At 44.2% G+C, this 13,137-nt stretch overlaps 1 protein-coding gene across 1 annotated transcript in view; it reads right to left on the reverse strand.

Annotated features, from left to right (window-relative positions):
• Positions 1–13,137, reverse strand: part of FMN2 (formin 2) — an 828,101-nt gene that overhangs the window by 139,629 nt on the left and 675,335 nt on the right.

Genomic DNA, 13,137 nt, shown 5'->3' on the forward strand with positions numbered 1-13,137 from the left:
TTTGTTTTACAACTTACACGCCATCCACAGCAGAAGTAAAGTTACATGGTAGGGGCCATTGGCACATGCTTGGGCGTGTAAAGGCTTACGTGTAGACTTCATTGTGCAGTTCCAACCTGCCCATTTCCTGCCCATGCTCCACCCAGACCATACCCCTTTTGGCAAAAGTTATTTTTGTGCGTGAACCGGGAGAAACATGCGAACCCGCGCCAATTTAAAAATCCGCGTGGCACGTGCTGCGCCAAGTCACGTGCATATCTCCCGGCTTCGGCGTGCATAGGGCTTTTAAAATCGACCAGTAAGGAAGAGAGCTAGGGAAAAAGAGAAAAGCCCAATGTATGCAAAGTTAAGAGAATCACATTACTAAAATAAAGATGTCTTCTATATAAAACAAAGAAGAAAAAAAAAGAGTTAATAGTAAGTAATGGAATTATGCAAGGATGCATTAGTTATTCACACATGAACCACAATACTAATGTCAAGTGTTATTACTTTCACATAAAAAGCTGATTTCTACGCAAACTGAACAGTTGTTAAATCATAGTTATTTCTTACACCACGAAAAGGCAAGAGATGTGCAATGCAGTTTGATTCTATCTGTATCAACAGGGATTTCAGCCTGGAAAACAAAATCCAAAGATTTTCCTAATTTCCACAGGAAAGTGTAAGGTAATGGCAGGTAGGTAAAACAGGCATAAGACAAAGGAAGGAGCTTGAGTTTTGCTCAGTCATCTGAAATGCATTGAGATAGTGCAACTGAACCGTGCTTCCAAAACAACTAAGTTAACCCTACATGAAGGGGCCATGATTACAGTGCTAAATAGTAGTTGGACAATATGGACTACATCAGGTTTTGAAGGCGGCTAGGTAATCTGCACGAGAGCAGCCACAGTTGAAAACCAATTGCGTGAGCATGAGGAAGTCGAATGTTTCATGATAACTGTCTTATGTGTTTTGGGGCTGAATGGATTATTTCAGAACTGGTTAGTAATATATGGAAGCGGGGGATCTGAGTATTATATTAAGTATTGGCTTAGTAAGAACCAAAGAAGTGGCAGCTTGAAGTGGCTTATAGGGGAGGTGATGGAGACCAGCACAGTAACCATATTCTGACACACTTAGGACAGATAATGTAGACCAGTAGTAGGAACAGGGTTGAGAGAGAAAGGGGGAGCTATTAGTTTATATATGGAAATTTATGTTGCTCATCTACCAAAATGGTAGAAAAACCAGAAAGAAGAATTTCTACAGAGAAGAATAGATGGGCAATTGGTCATCTGTTATGTATAAAGAGGCGATATTCATAGCTTACACAGCTAAGTAACTTGGCTGGTTAACACTTACCTGACTAAGTTACAAGGATATTCAGCGGCATGACTATGCCGCTGAATATCCATGTAGAAGTTGCTGCTTAGCCGGATAAGTTGTGTCCGTCTAAGTTTGGACCTGCTATTGAGCAGGTTTAACAGCTAAGTAGGGCTGCCTGGATCCTCCCACTGCCCGCCCCCATTAGCCAGCTAGCTGGATAAGTGACTTGTCCAGCTATCTAGTCGCCACCGAGTATAACCACATATTCAGTGGCCACTAAATAGCTGGATAAGTCCAACTTATCTGGCTATCCAGCGTCTGAATACTTGCTGATGCCAATGCCCAATTTAAACTGGTGCCAAATGCCCAACACGAGGCCATGTTTCGGACAAGGGGGTCCTTTTTCAAGGGCTTGTTTTCTTACAACCGGCATATAACTTCATGGCGTTTATTGTCCGAAACACTGCCCCATGTTAAGCCCTTGAAAAAGGACCTCCTTGTCCGAAACATGGCCTCGTGTTGGGCATTTGGCACCAGTTTAAATTGGGCATTGGCATCAGCAAGTATCCGCATGGGTGAAGAAATATATTAAGATAAGTTAAGGTTTTAACAAACAGTCAGGTCGATACTGTAAGACCGCGGGAGAGCGGACGAACGCCCGCTCTCCCGGCGCGCGCACCAGCCCTTCGCCGGTGCGGGCGATTCAGTATTTAAATGAGGTGACGCAGGAAAAACGGGGAAAAGGAGGTGCTAGGGACACTAGAGCGTCCCTAGCGCCTCCTTTTTGTCAGGAGCGGCGGCTGTCAGCGGGTTTGACAGCCGATGCTCAATTTTGCCGGCGTCGGTTCTCGAGCCCGCTGACAGCCACGGGCTCGGAAACCGGATGCCGGCAAAATTGAGCGTCCGGTTTTCGGCCCGACAGCCGCGGGCCGAATTCAAATTTTTTTTTTTTTTTACTTTTTTTTTACTTTTGGGGACCTCCGACTTAATATCGCTATGATATTAAGTCGGAGGGTGCACAGAAAAGCAGTTTTTACTGCTTTTCTGTGCACTTTCCTGGCGCCGGAAGAAATTAGCACCGACCTTTTGGTCGGCGCCAATTTCTTAGAGTAAAATGTGCGGCTTGGCTGCACATTTTACTTACTGGATCCCGCGCGCATACCTAATAGGGCCATCAACATGCATTTGCATGTTGAGGGCGCTATTAGGTGCCGCGGGTGGGCCGCGTGTTTTCCTCCCCTTACTGAATAAGGGGTAAGGGAAAACACGCGTCCAGAGCAGGTTGACAGTGCGCTCCGACGGAGCACACTGTACTGTATCGACCTGTATGGTGGTGGTTGACTCATGCAAAGAAAAACAAAATTTTTTTTTTAAATCACTGTATTGACTGACCGATGATTATAGATAAGGCTGAGCAATGAAGAGATCCTTTACTGAACTATGATGCCTATTATGATGGTCAATTGATGTGTCTTGAATTAGTATAAAACAAAGGGAATACAGTTGGTATTTATTCAAGTTATAATTTTCAGCGATTCCCAAATATTGGTAGCGCTTGGTACTATTTAGACAGGACTATATATACGTCAGCTTGCTCAGTCTCCATCTGCTGGCAAGGGAGCATAAACCCACTGGTCCTAAGTCCATCTGTCTACACGCTAGGAAATTAAACATTAAATGAAAGGAAATTTGTTAGGGGAAACCCCCCCAAAATTGAAACGAAAAACAAAACAAACGTTTTACCCCTGCTCATCCCTAGACAGCACTGGTGCATCTGTGAAATCTGTAGCAGCCTCTGTCACTGACTTCTAGAACCGTTTGCAAGTCTGTTTTGACCACTGCCACTGGAGAATTTCCTCTGTTAGTTTCACTGCTTTCTGTGAGTCCATTCATGTTGTGTTAATGGTTTGAAATATTTTGGAAAGACCAAGGTAGGAGAGAGGCATAATCATAAAATGTACTACTTTTTTCTAGTATTGACAAAATGTCACAAGCTTATCAGCCACATATATTTCATATGACTCCTCGAAGCATGTCATTACAGCACAGAGAACTCTAGTCATCTGTGCTGGGTTTCACTGCATCAGTGCGGACAGTCCATCATGTTGGACAGAGGAAAGTGCAGGCTCTGACCCTCTGAGGTTAATTTTCTTTTTAAGGCTCAAACAAATTGCTTTGCTTTGTGGACTCCTTGATGAGATGGATTATGCTTAATGCCAAGTCTAATGCATTCTAAATTAATTTTTTTCTGCATCTTTCAGGCACAGATTTATGCAGAATGTCAAGCAATGAATATGAGCGGCAACAAAACATATAGTATATGACTGCCTCTACCCCCAACCGCATAGATCCAGCAGCAACATATCAAAATGCTATTTAGCATACTATAGATTACAGAGGACGAGTTTTAGATACGTCTAAGAAGCCGATGAAATCTGTGAATTGTGTATTTGTCGTCTACCCACTTTGGATTATAATATCCCACACATTCACAAGACTAGAGTAAAAACCTACATCATGCATCTTTGAAAGCAATCTCTATAAGATGCTTATTGCAAAGAGATGATTTAATGTGATGATTATATTATGACATGTATTTTTCTTGCAGAAAGCCAGCAGCTAAGGTTAGAATAATTCTCAACATGACACTACATGAACTGATATAGATTTCCACTTTTGGAATTGTGACCCTCTATTGTCAGCCCTATGGCCCATTCAGAACTGAAGGGATATTAACTGTAAGTAGTATTTCTTGGTTACATTTTCCTTGAGCGTGAAATGCAATCAAGAAAAGTAACAATACTCAACTGATGTGAAGTATACATTTGGAATAGTTTTATAGCATGTTTACTATTCTGAAAACAACAAACTACAAAATGAACCCTAATTTTCTCAAGTCAGGGTTAGGCCTTGTTTGAGAGTACAGAAATGGCTCTGGGTGCAGAATAGTTTGCCATGTGCTTCACACGACGTTAACCAATTAAGGTTTTTGAATCAATTCAATTGAGTTGATGGAATTTGCTGTGATGATCCAGGTCCCAGTAACTTTTAGTGCCATCCTACACCATGGGGGCTTATCTGGTCGACAGGGACTTGGCAAAATCTGTGTAGCTTTCCCTGGAGCAGTGGGTAACAGCAACACACACTGGGGAGGCCAACATGACAGATACTATTTTCGCTACTTCATTATTGGAGTTTGTTTTTTGTTTAGTTGACTCTGGTTGTGGTGCTTGTGCGGTGTCGTTTCTGTTTTGTTTGCTTTTAAAGATGATTTATTTTTGTTTTATTTTTATTCTTCCTACCTTCCCCCATCCAATGTCTTGAAAGTTTTTGCCACACCATCTGAATCACACACACAGGCAAGTTATGAAATGACATGTATTGGTCAGAAAGGTCACATCAAGCACCAAGAGGATGCACAGTTTACTATTTGGCAATAGTGACATCTTTACGCTAAAGTATTGGGGGGCGGGGGGGAGAGGGACAAGATAAAGCAACACTTCCACACATCATGTACACCCCCATGGCATGGACTTCTCCCTTTTCTCCATGCTGCATTGCTGTGAACATTTATACTATTGCAATATATGTTGTCAGGATCACAACAAGGTGCTCTAGAGCATAGGGCAAGATGTCAATTTGATGGTCTGTAAGGTGTAAGGTAAAGAAACAATATGCAGAAGGCTTCAGGCAGGAATGTAACACTAATTCTACCTTCTAACATCTACATCAATGAACATTCTCCCATCACACACCTGGGTGCAACGTGTTGTCAGAAAGCTGGTACAGAAAGGCACAGTAAGGTAGCATGGCTCAGCCGCTGGAAATAGCATAAACAGTAACTCTGCAGTACCACAGAAACACTGGGATCAAAATTCTAACAGAATTGTAGAAAATAAAGATGATCGATCACATGGGACAGTCCCAAACAACATGATAAAATGCTCTTTGCCAGAAAACCAGATCATGAAAAAAAAGAGAAGACAAGAACAGCATTAATAGAACATAAGAACATAAAAACATAAGAAAATGCCATACTGGGTCAGACCAAGGGTCCATCGAGCCCAGCATCCTGTTTCCAACAGTGGCCAATCCAGGCCATAAGAACCTGGCAAGTACCCAAAAACTAAGTCTATTCCATGTAACCATTGCTAATGGCAGTGGCTATTCTCTAAGTGAACTTAATAGCAGGTAATGGACTTCTCCTCCAAGAACGTATCCAATCCTTTTTTAAACAGAGCTAAACTAACTGCACTAACCACATCCTCTGGCAACAAATTCCAGAGTTTAATTGTGCGTTGAGTAAAAAAGAATTTTCTCCGATTAGTTTTAAATGTGCCCCATGCTAACTTCATGGAGTGCCCCCTAGTCTTTCTATTATCCGAAAGAGTAAATAACCGATTCACATCTACCCGTTCTAGACCTCTCATGGAGTGTCAGTATCACATAGAAACATTGAAAAAAAGAAATGACGGCAGAAAAGGACGAACGGTCCATCCAGTGTGCCCAGCAAGTTTATGGTAGTTTCTGTTGAGCCACACATGTCCCCCATTCTGATCAGTTTCCCAGGCCGTCAAAGTCAGGGCCCTTATTGGTTGCTGTTAGAGTCCAATTCCCTGTTACCGTCTGTTACCATCTGCCGTAGAGGCAGCGAGTAATGTTGGAGTTGCATCAAGAGTTTCAGGCTTATTGGTTAAGGGTAGTAACAGCCGCATCAGCAAGTTAACCCTACGTTTATTTTTCTGAGACCACAAAATTCAATGTCCTAGTCAGAGGTGTACTAGAGGGTGCGGGGGCGAAAGGGGCAGTCCACACCGGGTAGAAACAGGGGAGAGGTGCCATTGCCGCCAGCAGGACAATCCTGCATCAGCGTCAAACAGTGACTTGATGGGGTGAAATCCCACCAGCAAAAGCAAGGACCTGCAGCAGTGGCAGAGGCCAGCAGTGTTGCCGGCATTTCCTGGAGCCAGTGGCAAAGAACGGGCCCAGTATTGTCACCGGCCCTCCCGGAGTCGGCGACCAAAGAAAAAGGCCCTTCACTGCCACCATCAGCCGAAGAAGGGAGAGGCTGGCCCTGTGAGCAGGCCTGGCGCCACTGGGTGTGCAAATGTGCAATTGCACAAGGTGGCACACTCTGTGGGGCGGTGTCGGGTGCAGGGAGAAGCTGATGAGGTCGCCGGTGGACTCCATCGCACTAGTGGCCTGGAAGAATGAGTCCGTAAAGCCACCAGTAGACCCCATCTCACTGGTGGCCAAAGAAAGGAGGAGCCCATTTTCCTGCTCCTTCTTGGTGCCGATGTTCACTTTCCACGAGATCAGCATAGAGGAAGTGCTATGCTCACGTGGTTTGATTAGTGCACGGGCCAGCACACAAAGAGCAGCAGCAGAATGACATTGCATACAGAGTCTGGCTTGTTGTAGTCTCTCTGTTATGGTTTTGAGGTGTTTGAGTGGATTCTTGGGTACTGTGGGGGATGACCACGCCCACGGGGAGGAGCCCCGTGAGGAGCCACAGTTCTGGGCTAGACTCGAGACGCACAAACACAGTTTTTGTCTTTTATTGTACAGCTGTATACCACCAAAAGTGGCAGTAGTGAGGTGATCCAGAGGTAGCCAGGGACCCTCAGCAGAGGGAACCCGTCTCACCGAGATGGTATAGGGAGATCCAGCTGTAGGTTCCCAGCGCAGCAGAGCTGTAGATGAGACAGACTGAGAAATAGATTACTCACTAGATGGTAGCTGAAAGGTTGACGATTCCACCAGGCAGAAGTAGATGGTTACAGGCACCGAGGAAGGGAGAGCAGGCCCTCGAAGAGCGAGTACCTGATCCCAGTAAGGCACCTGAAAGAAAGCAAAGGGCCCCCGAGGAGCGGGAACCCAAGTTAGAGAATACCCCGAAGGGCAGAGAGAGCTTCCAGCGGCAGCATGGAAGTGGCAGAGTAGCTTAGACTGGACAAGTCCAATCCTTGCTAACTCAATGAGCTAGGAAACAAGTGCAGGCTAAATACCCGGCTGGTGTGACGTCACTCGAGGGGGACCCCCCGAGGTTCCCGCCATGACGTGGATAAAGACATGGGTGGCATGCGCGCGCACACCTTAGGAGGCCCTTAGGAGAAACATGGCGTGAGGCTTTGCAATATCTTTTTCGGGGATGCCGGAGAGCGTGGCTTGCAGACACAGTGGTAGCCATCTTCCCAAGGCTAGCGGGGAGAGCAGAGAAAAAGGTGAGGCACAAAGGTCGAAGCCGTCTGAGACAGACGGACGCAACATTCTGGTTCAGTTTCTGTTTATAGTGTCTATTCTGAATTTTGTGAGAGTGAAACTGTGTTCTGCATGTTTAATTGAGGTGGGGTATTCTGTGTTAAAAAACAAACGAGGAGGGGGGGGGGCAACACAGTAATTGTTCACACAGGGCAGCAAAAATGCTAGCACCAGCCCCGCTGTGAGGGTAAGTGCCTGTGTGTGTGTTTGTATGTGTGTATGAGAGGGTGTTTGGGTGTGGGTGGTGTGTATGAGATAGTGAGTGTATAGAAGAGTGAGGGTTGTGTGCCTGTGGGTGTGTATGTGTGAGAGGGTGCCTGTGTGCAGGGATGGGAGTGAGAGAGAGGAAGCATGTGTGCGTGCATGGGTGAGATAGGAATTGTGTGAGAGATACAGAGGAAGCCATGTATGTGTGAGAGAAACTGAGGAAATGTATGTCTCTTTCTCACACTCACACACACACTCAAGCTCCCTCTGACTCTCACCAAGCATGTATGGGTGAGAGAGACAGAGGGAGCATCTTGTGTGTGTGTACCCCAGTTCATGAATCTCAGGGTGACAGGTATGGAGAGTGGGGGATTTTTTTAATTTTTATTAGTTTTAGTTACTGGATGTTATTTGATGTCTGCTGTTCTGAAATATTTTATCAATGTTTAGGAAATTTTGAAAAATTTGTACAGGAGCTTCTGATTATTGAATATTCTATTCATCAGCTGTTTTGAAATGTATATTTTTTAGTATGGTTTTCCTGTTCTGATTGATTTATATTTCTTGATTGTATTGTTTTGAGGAATAGTGATTTTCTCCTTTTCCATTGCTGCATTGCATACAGAATCTGGCTGTGGTTTCCAGTTCAGTTGTTGTCTGCATGTGTGTGCGTGTGTTAGCATATGAGAGAGACACAGAGGAAGTGTGTGTGAGAGAGGTACAAGATTGTTATATATACTGTGGGCAAGCATGCACATACACACACACACAGCTCCCTCTCTCTCACACACACATACATGCTTGGTGAGAGAGAGGGAGCATGTGTGTGTGAGACACACAGTTTCTCTGTACCTCTCTCACACACACACACTTCCCCCTGGGTCTCTCTCACACACAGACATGCTTCTTCCATCTCTCTCTCTCACACACACATGCAGACAAAAACTGAACTGGAAACCTTAGCCAGATTCTGTATGCAATGCAGCAAAGGAAAAGCAGAACATCACTATCCCTCAAAACAATAGAGCAAGAGATATTTAAAATCATTATTAGTTTTAATTATTGGGTGTTTGAAGTGTCTGCTGTTTGAAAATATTTTATCAATGTTTAGGAAATTTTAAAATTATATATTCGGGGGGGGGGGTGCAAAGAATTATCCACCCCAGGTGCCAAATATTCTAGGTACGCCTCTGGTCCTAGTTATTTGCTGTCTTTAATTAATTCCCTTTTCCTCCTTTCACGCTGCTGCTGAAACAGAGAGCAATGATGGAGTTGTGGCTTATTTGTTAAGGGTCATAACCGCCACATCAGCAAGTTACCCCCATGTACTCATTTCTTCGGTTCTATCCTCTAGCCTTTATTAGGGATCCTCAGTGTTTATCCCATGCCCCTTTGAATTCTTTCACTGTTTTTATCTTCACCACATCCTCCAGAAGGGCATTCCAGGCATCCACCACCCTTCTCCATAAAGAAATATTTCCTGATATTGGTTCTGAGTCGTCCTCCCTGGAGTTTCATTTCATGACCCCTAGTTCTACTGATTTCTTTCCAGCGGAAAAGGTTTGTGGATTGTGCATCATTAAAACCTTTCAGGTATCTGAAGGCGTGTATCATATTTCCCCCCCTGCACTTCCTCCCCTCCAGAGTATACATATTTAGGTCCTTCAACCTGTCTTCATACGTCATTTGATGGAGAACCCCCCTCCCCCACACACACATCATTTTGGTCACCCTTCTCTGGATCGCCTCCATCCTGTCTCTGTCCCTTTTGAGATACGGGCTACAGAACTGACACAGTACTTCAGGTGAGGTCTCACTAAGGACCTGTACACCTCCTTTTTCTTACTGGTTATTCGTCTCTCTATGCAGCCCAGCATTCTTCTAGCTTTAGCTATTGCCTTGTCACATTGCTTTGTCGTCCTCAGATCGCCAGACACTATCACCCCCAAAGTCCTTCTCTTGCTCTGTGCACAATAGCCCTTCACCCCCCCCCCCCCCCCCCCCCCAAATACAGCTCTTTTGGATTACCGCACCCCAGATGCATGACTCTGCACTTCTTGGCATTGAATCACATGACTATTTTGTCTGGAAAAAGAGAATATCATGAAGTACGAAGAAATGTAATCACAGATGAGGAAATGTGGTATAAAGATACACAAATAGTCCCAATTTATTAGGGCAACACTTACCTAATTATAAAGAACTTCCAGGTTCACTTTGATAGTTTTCCTGTATATATTACATTGTACAAATTCTGGAAAGAAGCTCTTTGGCACAATGCAAGTATTAAGAAGTGCACTAATAGTACATTTGAGAGATTAAGATCATACCCAACTGGCTTAAGAATGAGGTTCTTTATTGTCCTAGTATACGCAAAACAAATCCAAAGCACACCCTTCATTTCCAATTTTGTAAATATACTCTGCATCCACAGAACCCATCCCCCTCCAAAACATGGGTACAGAGCAGAGCTTAAGACTTTTATCCATATAACATACAAAAAAAACCCAAAAACCCCAATCTAATTCTGGTGTCATCTCAATAGCAACACCACAAACTCCCTCCTCTACAAGGCATACTGTGAAATAGAAAACACTCCAAAAAAATGCATCTAGCCCACCATGTCATAGTAGCACTAATTCTCAGGACTCAAAAATAAAAAACTCTTACCTATGGAAAGGCAACAATGCATAGCAACAGGATCTAACACACCCAGGGGCGGATTGGCCCACCGGGGGATCAGGCATCCCCCGGTGGGCCTGTCGCGCTAGTCACATGGTCTGCTGAGTGCGGCCGTGATAGAGCCGCGCTCGGCAGACCATGTGGTATTTCCTGGGCGGCGAATCCCCGGGCCAGTCTTCATCGGGTATCCGCCGCTGAACACACCAATACATACTCTACTAGAGAAACATAATAAATAGCAGAATACCTCATCTCATACATGCAAAACAGAGAGACATTCCCCAAATTCAGAATATTTGACCACAGATTACAAATGTGGAATATAAACCACAAGAAGCTATTTTTGTATACAATGCAAAACTGGAGAATTAGGAATAGAAACACAAGATACCATGTTGTAAATGCATGGGGTTTTTTTTGTTTTTTTTTTAATGTTTCTTATTTTATTTAATTACTCTTGTTTTGTAATCTGCCTTGATTTATGTAATGTGTTTTTATGATTTTGATCTATGATGCACTTTGAAACTTTTGGGATGGAAGGCAAGAAAAGAAAGCAGATATGAAAAAATAAATACAATTCCTCCAATACCAAGCAAAATACAAATTCAGATGTATATTCCCAAAATTGACATATGTCTTTTACTTCATCTTCACCATTCCCATGCTGATATTCTCTGTAAAGCCATCTCTTCTTGATCACCCCTCACTTGCTCTCCCATCACCCTTTATTTAGCTCTCACTCCTTGTCATCACTCAACAGCAAACTAGAGGGATCCTGTAAGTTACTCTAATATACACCCTGCTTGATGCCACTGCTCCTTGCTCCACTGTCTTTATAATAAGAAAGAACTGTACTGCTTCATTACATGTACAAGATCATTAGAAACAGAATTTTGATATTTACCCCTCTCCCTCCCTCCCCAACTCCCATTGCCCTGCTTCCTCCTTCACCTCTGAACCAGCATCCCCTAACTCCATTACTCTTTTCACCCTACTCTCTGCCCAGCATGCCCTTGATCTACCTTCCACCCAGCATCCTTCTGAACCCTATCTCTCGCCTTCTCTCTAGTCAACATTTCCCTAAACCTCCCTTCCCTGAGTAGCAGAGTATGCCCAGTGCTGAGGTTCTCTCTTTACCTGTAGCCTCACAGCTCTCCCCTCATCCTTCAGGCCAACCAGTTTGGCTGATGCAATGACAGCAGGAGGCAGTACTGGCCTTTTCTTTTGGCCCATGCCAGATGCAATGGTAGCAGCAGATAGGGGGAAAAAAGTTTGTTTTATTTTTTTTGTTTTGTTTTCAGGAGGGTTTTCCCCACAAATTTTGTTTTGGTTAATGTTTGTTTCTTTTGTTTAAAAAAAAAACATGAATCAAACATTAAAAAAGAAACAAACCCAAAAATAAGTCCAGTGGGGATCCTTGCCTTGCGTAGGCCAAGGCAGGTCACCGGGACCTTGGCTTAGGCTTTAGATAAGGCCGATGCTTGCAGACCTCCTCCCGATGCCGGGGTCTAAGTCAGATGCTGGGGCCTCAGCCAGGTGTGACTCCTGAGACCAGGTCTAGGCGAAAGCACAGGCCCCAGCTCGATGTCAGGGCCCTGTCCAGAGACCAGGTCCAGATGCCTGGGTCTTGGCCTAGGCCCGACACAAGACCCTGACCTTCAACCTAGACCAGAGCCTGGGCCCAAGTCTGACACTAGAACCCAGCCTGGAAGCTAGGTTCTTACATCTGGGCCTCAGTCAGAATCCAGGCCCAGCTCCGAGGCCAGGTCCCAACACCTTGGGCTTCCCTTCTAGGCCGAAGCCCATGGCCTGGTCTGGAGGTCATGTCCTGATACCTGGACCTTAGCCCAGAACCAGGCCTGATGCCAGGACCTGGACTCAGGCCCAGGCTACAGTCACACCCAGATTACTGTATGAGATTCAAGGAGGTAGGCTCAGGAAAAGCATCAGAAAATATATCTTTAGGGACTGGGTGATGGAGGTGGTGGAGACAGAAATAGTAACAGAAGTCAAGAAAGCCTGCAATTAGCTTGGAGGATCCTTAGTTCAAAACTGTGAGGTAAATCTGAGATCAGCTGGGGACCATGGCAATGCACCAGGAATAATATTGCAAGCTAAAAATTTCTGAAGCAAATGTTGAAAACCCTCTATGAAGGATGCCTCGTTGCTATCACATGTCAAAATCATGAGCGTTTAAACAGTTTGTTAAAAAAATCTGTAGTTTTTAAAATATAGCATGAAAAGTTACTCGCTGGTGATTAGATCTGATATTGTCAGTCTAAGCATATTTTTACTTGTATCTTACCTACATTTATCTTTATATGATTTATCATTATAAACTGGATAGTCTAGATGCATTTGTAAAGCAAAACAATCAAAGACTGGAAGTTTTTATCCGATTTGTCTCAGGGTGGTTCTAGCACATGACATTTTAATGCCAGTAATAAAAGGAGCCACAGCCTCCTCCCTCTCATCGACCTTTAAGGGTATGGGTTTCATGCATCCTGACCAGCCCACTAAGGAATGCCCAAACTCTCAATAGCTCAATCTGCCCCTGCATAGGCCCTTAATTCTGACAGCTCAAAGCCAGACTGTGCTATTTCACTGGTCCAATAAAAGTTAACAAAACCTATATTTTTCTCCCAGTGATATTCCATACGTACTATTATTATTATTATT

Source organism: Rhinatrema bivittatum, chromosome 3 (genome assembly GCF_901001135.1).
Source record: "Rhinatrema bivittatum chromosome 3, aRhiBiv1.1, whole genome shotgun sequence".
Taxonomy (NCBI): Eukaryota; Metazoa; Chordata; class Amphibia; order Gymnophiona; family Rhinatrematidae; genus Rhinatrema; species Rhinatrema bivittatum.